The sequence below is a fragment of the Gossypium hirsutum genome, chromosome A01 (assembly GCF_007990345.1).
Source record: "Gossypium hirsutum isolate 1008001.06 chromosome A01, Gossypium_hirsutum_v2.1, whole genome shotgun sequence".
Taxonomy (NCBI): Eukaryota; Viridiplantae; Streptophyta; class Magnoliopsida; order Malvales; family Malvaceae; genus Gossypium; species Gossypium hirsutum.
The window spans coordinates 97063164-97071781 of NC_053424.1; the positions used below are offsets into that span (position 1 = coordinate 97063164).

An 8618-nucleotide genomic window follows, 5' to 3' on the forward strand; every position below is an offset into this window, starting at 1 on the left:
AAGTTTAATAATAAAAACAAATTAAATAAAGGACAAAAATTAAAACCAATTAAAGATGGTAGAAAAGGACTTAATCATAAACTTTTAAAATAAAGAAGATTTTAAAAAGTAATTATTCCAAAATAAAAATCATTTAAGCATTTGAAGTGAAAAGTTTAAGTTTTATTTATTTATTATATTTAATATTTAATATATATTAATTAATATTCTTTTTACTCTTGTTACCTAGTTAAAAAGTTACCACACATTTCCTAAAATTTTACTACATTATTTTCCAAAAATTCAATGTGATATGATCAAAGGTTGATTAAAATTTACTTTTGTGATATTTAATTCGAATCATCATCTCACTTTAGAATTAGTTACCCTGAAGTTTAACTAAAAAAAGTCAGAACATTTACCCTAAAAAATAAACCGCTAAAAAAGGGACGAAATTTAGACTTTGAACTCAAAAAAGAAAAGAAATCGTAAGGATTTTTTTTAACCTATGTTCATTTGAAAGAAATGAACTTAAAATAGACAAAGGAGAATGGCTTTATTTCTTTCAAGGACTTTTGTGTTTTTTTTTTGAATAAATCTGGCATGCATTTATTATAGTCAAATAAAATAGAAAAGAAACAACCTAGGGGAATCTATCCCATAATGTGCATCACACACCACTAAAAATTGCAAAAAATAAAATAAAAATAAAATGAAAACACTAGGATAAAGCAGTTGAAAAGACGCAAACATTCTTCACAGCTAGAAATGCATGCCCAGAAAAGCTCCAACGCCACAAGCGTAAGTCACCGATCAAAACAAGGTTGAAGCTGAAACAATAATTGCTAGAAAGGAACCAGATCTAGCAAGAATCGTGAGGTCCGTAATCATAACCACAAAATCAGACCCTCCCCTTTCGATCACTATCCAACATCGCCTGAATTGATGTTCGTCTCTCCTCCACCTAATAGACATCCCGCCGCCAGAGGAAAATGTACGCAACTTTATTACCTCACCGTTTTATGTAGTGAAACTTGAAATGCTCAAAACCTAGCACTAATCGTTTCACATCCCAGATAATGGAACTTATCGTCGATTTGTCAATATCAGCAACATTAAGCTTGGAGATGAGCACCTCTGAATCACCCTCTAGTTCAACATTCTTAAACCCCAAATCCTGAGCAACATGGATTGCCTGAACGCAAGAAAGGGCCTTCGATGTCAGCGGACAAGAGATGTTGTCCTGCCAGAAACAAGCCAATCCTAAAAGCAATCCAGCAGAATCCCGAACAACAACCCCAACGCAGGCAGCCTGTAGAAAAAACCCGCATCAAAATCAACATAGACCTAATGATCGATAGGAGGCTTCCAAAGCATAGGCTCCACAGCCAGAACCAAACCCCTATTCGACAGAAGAAAGTTTAATTTGCGTAGATACCTTAAAAAAAGATAAGTAACGTCTAAACCGATTGATAAATGCCCTCATGAACGATTTTATTTTGAGTGGCAAGTGCCTTGAGCAAATCATTGTCCAACCCAATTAGAGGGTGTATCATCAACCACTGGAACAACATCCGAACTAATGCCTAAATTGTGCCAAATGTGCAGGATTCCAGGGCAATCGCGACAAACATGGAGGATGGTCTTAGGGCCACAACCACAGCGAGGACACATATGATCTGACTCAAGTCTGTGTTAATACAAGTTAACCTTTATAGGTAGAAAATTATTAATGTAATGCCCACATATAATTTTCATTTTCTCAAGCACCTGAGCCCCCATAGATGCTTATAAGGTAGGCATGTATGCTATGTAATATTAATGTAATGGTCATCATTTGTCTCTAGGAAGCCTCACAACAGTAGCATGTAGCCACTCCAATCGATATTCACCATTATCCTCTAAGAACTAGCACTAATGATCCGATAAAGCATGCCCGGCCAACGAGACATGTAGTATGGACTGCCCAAGCAGTTCAGGAAATAAAGACCATATTAACTCACTCCACCACTCGCCTTTATCCACATCAATCAAATCCACAAATTTGTCAATTCCACTAACATAATCAATATTGATCTTGTAGGGTCGTGGACCGGGAAGCAAGAATCATCCCATACCGAGATGGAGTGCCCATTCTCCACATACTAGCCCCTTCCCATTTTGAGGAGATCTTTCGCAACCCAGATACTATGCCAAACAAATGAAGGTTGTTGCCTTAACCCTACTTCTCTAAAATTGCACGTAGGAAAGTATTTAGCTTTAAGTACACACAACATTAAAGAATCCAAGTTAGTAAGCAAGCACCAGCCTTACTTAGCTAATAACGCAATATTAACCTTCAAGAGATCTTGGAACCCGAGCCCACCAACCTTTTTCAAAGCACACATGCCCTCCTAAGAACACCAATGAATTCCCCTCCTTAAGGCTGACTTTCCCTACCAATACCGATAGATTAACGCCTCCAAATTTTTGCAAAAGAATTGGGAAGTAAAAAATAGAACATCAAATGTAACAGAATAGCTTGTAAGATTGATCTAATGAATATAGCCTTACCACTCTGCGAGAGGCACCGATTTTACCAACTGCCAATTTTTCCAAGAAAGCAATCTTTAGTACCCTGAAACACACACTTTTTGTTACTCTCAACAATGACAGGCAACCCCAAATAATTCCTAGTGTAACACCCCTAACCCATATCCGTCGACGGAATAAGGTTAAGGATCATTACCGGAATATACAAAACAAATACAGACATTTCATATTATTTAACATTCATGTCAGAAATTATTCATAAAGTCCCTTATATGAGCCCTCGAGGCCCAAAACATACATTAGAAACAGGTTGGGACTAAATTAGGTACTCAAAGAATTTTTCGCAAAATCTCAAAATTTTTTCAAGGTGTAGGGGACACATGTCCGTGTGGTCAGGCCGTGTCCCAGCCCGTGTCCGTACTCGTGTAACTCTCTGACTTGGATCATACGGCCAAGTCGCACGTCCGCTAGGACGTGCGTAGGTGTAGGGGTCACATGGCCAAGCCACACACTCGTGTGTCAGGCCATGTGAAAAATATTGAGCATTCTGTTTTGAATTTTAATGATACAGGGGACACACAGCCAAGTCACATGCCCATGTGCTAGGCCGTGTGTCATACACAGCTAAGACACACGTCTGTGTCTCTATCTGTGTGGACAAAATTCTAAGTTATATTTCTCACCCAAATTTTCCTTCCACCTACATAAATACTTCAACATATTCTCAATCCAAGACATTTAAACCAAGCCAAAATCAAGTCTTATGCATGACATATCACTTCATAAATCTATATATCCAAACTTACCTATTTGACCAAAAATGCATATAGACATATTTATAAAGTTTACTATCAATTAACCATACTAAACACTCATATCAAACATGCCATTATCTCACATATTTACATCAAAACACATTCATCACAAGCCATTCCAATGGTTAATTACAACCAAAACATTTATATGCCAATATTGGCTATTTAAACCTATACATGCCATTATAACCAAAATTAATTTACTATTTATACCTAAATGAGCCAGTGAATAGTGTGAGATATCTCCGCCAAGCTTCCAACCCAACGAGCTTCTGAAGTACTATAAAACAGAGAAAATAAAATAGAGTAAGCATATAATGCTTAGTAAGTCCGTATAACATAGAATTTAACTTACCATTTAATCACATTAAAGGTAAGCACAGAAAACATATTCCAAACAACTTGGCCAAAAGCCTAAACACATATCCTTGTTAACATGTTAGTGTAGCAGCCTGATTTTGGGCTTAATCGGAACAGTGGTTTTGAGACCACAAATTCGAAGTCAGAGAATTTTTTTTATTTTTATTTTGATGTTATGCATGATTATATTAGTGTATGAAAAATTTGGTGAGGTAATTTTAGCATTTGTGAGCTTAATTTTGAAAAAGGACTAAACCGTATAAAGGGGAAAAGTTGTGATTTGCTAGCCAAAGGTGTTTAATAGATAGAGAGCCATAATTGGAGGCCTTTAAAGTGCAATTAGACCCCCTTAAAGAGGTATGGCCGGCCATAGGGACAAGAAAAATCAATGGGTAAAATGGTTAGGTAAATTGATGACCTAATGTATGATAAAATAATACCCTAAGAGCCTAGCCTTCATCTTTTTCATTTTTCTTTCTCCTCCACCGAAATTTTCATCCATTCTAAGGGTTTTGGAAGCTTTAACTTTTATCTATTCATCTCTGTCTCAAGTAAGTGATTTAGATGCTCATTTTTGATAATTTTGGTACTTTTGGAACCCTTATAGCATGAGTTAGCTAATGGGGGGACCATTTTGCAAAATGATTGATAGTATAGGGATTTTACATGAAAGGATTTATAATGGTTTCTGAGTTTTTATGGAAGAAAATGAATTTTTGTTGTGTAGTAAACAATTTTTGTGAAAGAACTTCTCATGAAAACCCTAAAAGGATCATTTTGTAAAGTTTGTAAAATGGATGGTAATGTTCTGAAAAAATGGGAATTTTGGGTCACTATAAGAGTAAAAAGGGTTTGTCTAGGCTTAAGATTTGAATAAATTAGTTAAAAATTGATTTTCGAACCTAGGAGTAAATTGGTCATCTTGTGAAAGCCTAAGGGCAAAATGGTCATTTTGCCAAAAATGTGAACTTATCATTGCTTAAATTTATTTAGAGGTTAAATGAGTGAATTTTTATTATTTTAGATCAAGAAACACAAAAACAGGACTTGGACCAGGGGAAGGCCAAGCAAGTAGAGTATATAGTCTAGCCGCCTACATTTTGTAATCCGAGGTAAGTTGTATGTTAATAATGCAACTATATTGCTATGATGTATGAATGAATTGATATTGCGTAAAATGTTTGATTTTGATTATGAGAATGCATGTCGAAAAATTAATGTAGTAAAGACTTCCGATTGAATATTTGGAATAGACTTGGATATTCATACCATGACATTGTGTGGTATGTGAGCTAGTGTAAGACATGTCTGGGACATGTATTAGCCATATTAGGAAAACCAGTGTAAGACATGTCTGAGACATGCATCGGCATTGAGACAAGATCTAGTGTAAGACATGTCTGGGACATGCATCGACCTCGGGATATTCAAGCTAGTGTAAAACTTGTCTGGGACATGGCGTCAGCTTGTTGTGTGTCAGTGTAAGATCTGTCTGGGACATAGCATCGACACTGATAGATGAGAGCCAGTGTAAGACCTGTCTGGGACATGGCATCGGCCTCGATATACAAAAGTCAATTTAAGACCTGTCTAGGACACGGCATCGACTTTAATGTACTAGCCAGTGTAAGACCATGTCTGGGACATGGCGTCGGCATCTTATCCCATGTTTGGGGTTATTGAGTATCCTGTAATATTTCAAATAGTTCAACGAATAATTTTTCAATTTTATATCAAAATGAGAAAAGTTATGAGCATGTGGTGAATGGTACAGGTAGCTACTTGAAATGTATGAGATGTGGACTCAGTACATGCTATATGAATGGTATTGGATAGTGATGAATAAGTTGAGCTTATGTTTATTTATTGTATTCGAGAACAAGCTATGAAAATTGTTATGAGTATATTGTGATTTGATGATTAGTTGATGTTTATTTTCATGCAACTTACTAAGCTTTATGCTTACCCCTTTTTCTTTTCCATTTTCTTATAGTGCCGCCAAAGTAGCTCGTGGATCATCGCCTACGTCGGAGAAGTCAGTCACACTATCATTTGAAGCACTTGGTATAGTTAGTTCTTTTGTTTGAGTATGACATGTATAGGATCTTTTAATTTTATTTTAGTGTCATATTGTTTTGGGGCCAAATGTATTGGCTTACTTTAGTATTTGACTCATTTTGTATAAGGCCATGAAAGAAGGCTAATATTGAAAGTTGTTTTATGAATACGAGAAGGTCTTTCAGGAATAAGGAATAGTTGGTATGGTTGACCATGTGAATTTCAATGTTTGAATAGCAAAATGCATTAATTGGTTGCTTAGACATATGTGAAATGTTTAGAGATCTTAGTTATAGTTGCTCGACCGAGAAATCATATCATGCTAGAATTTGGTATGATGGTTGATATTATATTTTGTTTCAAGGTGGCAAAGGGCTTGGTAGATAGCCTTATATCGTCCACATGGGTAGACACCCGGGCGTGTGTTTAGGCTGTGTGTGACGTACGGTCAGCGCCATGGGTGCGTTGTTTGACCTTGTGTCCCTTGCACCTCGAATTTGCAAATCAGTATGCATGGTAGTAAACACACGAACAGAGACACGATCGTGTGTCTCAACCATGTAGAGGACACGATCTCTGACCACGGGCGTGTACCTTGGCCATGTGCCCCCAGTTTGTTGCTAACATCAGAAACAGAATGTTAAGGTTTTTAGACACGGGCTAAGACACGAGCGTGTCATGGCCGTGTGAAGGACACGGTCTATGGACACGGGCGTATGTCAGGTTGTCTGAAAACCCTTGTAGGTTCGAATTTGGAATTTAATTCACACGAGCTTGGGACACGAGCGTGTCCCCTTATGCTTAGGCCATGTGAACCACACGGGCCTTTGGCACGGCCAGGTCAACAGGGCCACACGGGTGTGTTGCCCTTCCACACAGGCGTGTACCCTGTTTCAAGTGATATTTTCCAAAGTTTTCATAAGCGATCAAGTTAATCCCAGACCGTTGCCAAAGTATGATTTGGGCCTCGTAGACCCATATTAGGAATCAACAAACTATGAAAGGAAAGTTTTAATTTGACCTAATTTTTACATTCCAGAAAAGATTGAATACATGCGTTTAAGTCAGGTAATGCCTCGTGCCCAGCTCTGGTCTCGGAGTCGGGTAAGGGGTGTTACAGTTAGTCATGTATTTCATAGAAATATCAAGGGACATATATGAGCTCATAACAATAGAATTGCCATATACATATACTTTTCATATCATGGATTCATATAACATGTACAAACAATTTCTACGTATTTCATATATATTCAGTAATAATCCATTCTGAATCCATATTATCTCATATTAGAACTTTGCTCGTTGAACCATTTAAAATTTCGATGGATACAAGGGTAGTACACACAAAGTGTACAAAACTGTAATCTATCAATTCTTATTCAAGAATGCTCATACAAGCACATAAACGAGAAGCTCTCTCTTGAGCAAAATAATGGGAATCTCATATGAGCCAATAATGGGTAACTCCGAAGAGCCATTTATCAGGAAGCTCCGGATAGCCATATATCAGGAAGTTCAAGTGAGCCAATATCGGGAAGCTCTAGAGAGCCATTAATTAGGAAGCTCACAAAGAGCCTTTAATCGAGACGCTTATAAGAGCTGCGGTGTGCCAACAACACATGCAAGATTACGACTGATTGGGATGCTCCGAAGAGCAATTAACGAGAAGCTCGTAAAAACTATATAACGGGAAGCTCAAGAGGATTAATAACAGGCCGCTCTTTCAAGCTATGGTGTGTCCGGCAACATATACAGGACCACAACCAATTCGGGAACCCTGTATCCATCGAATCTCATTTATCCAAATGGGACTTATTATTTATCAGGTATAATCGGATATGTGGTCAATTTCATACATACAACATTTATACAATTTGCATATAAAACATCCAATTCAAACATATAAATATACATAATTTAGTTACACGAACTTACCTTGACAAGTGTTCGTTGATTTGTTGTCTACTAATCCGACACTTTCTCTTTTCCTCGATCTAATTCTGTATTTTGTGTTTTAGGATCTATATGAGTAAATTTAACTCAATTTAATACAATTCATATTCAATTCAATCCAATTCACATCTTAGACAAAATTACCATTTTGCCCTTATACTTTTAATTAATTTCGATTTCGTCTTTAGGCTTGGAAAATAAAATTCATGCAATTTAATTCTTATTCCAAACCTAGCTAATTTTTACATATCACAATAGCAGCCCATGCATTTCATAAAATTCAAAATTTTTCCATGAATTTTATAACTTTTCAATTTGGTCCTTAAACCACAATTTCATCAAAATTCTCTTTACAAAAGTTGTTTATCTATCAATAGCCTTTCATTTTTTACCATAAATTTCATAATTCATGTATATTCATCCATGGAAAAACTTTAATACTTTGATAACTTTGCAAATTAATCCCCGAGATAGCTAGATTAAGCTATTACGATCTCGAAAATATGAAAATTACTAAAAATAGGACATGAAAACATACCTAATTGAGCCAAAACAACTTGCTTGAACTCAACACCCAAAAACTAGGGTTTCCATGTCTTTGTTTTAGGAAATATGATAATATGATGATATTTTATGTTATTTTATTATTTATCATTTTTTTCATCTTTTTCTTTCCAATTTAGTCCTTTTTTATATTATTTTCTATAGATGAATCATCATACTTATCTACTAACTCCTCTTAATGGTCTATTTTGAATTCCATAGCTATTTGATACTTATAGCTACTAAAACTCAACTTTTTCTTTTTATGCAATTTGGTCCTTTTATTAATTAAATATGTAATCGGTAAAATTTTCTTAACGAAATTTTTATACAATATTCCTATCATAATTCAGACCATAAAATAATATTAAAATA

General features: G+C 35.9%; 1 long non-coding RNA gene across 2 annotated transcripts; it reads left to right on the forward strand.

The window, feature by feature from the left end:
- The first annotated feature begins 642 nt into the window (after positions 1-642).
- On the forward strand, positions 643-5932 carry LOC107951505 (uncharacterized). Of its 2 annotated transcripts, none has more exons than XR_001698468.2 (5): positions 643-973; positions 1090-1697; positions 2063-2185; positions 4711-4798; positions 5680-5932. It is a non-coding gene; the product is annotated as an uncharacterized lncRNA (long non-coding RNA). The 2 variants fall into 2 exon arrangements; XR_001698467.2 differs by having other exon boundaries at positions 645-973; positions 1056-1697.
- Positions 5933-8618: the final 2686 nt, after the last annotated feature.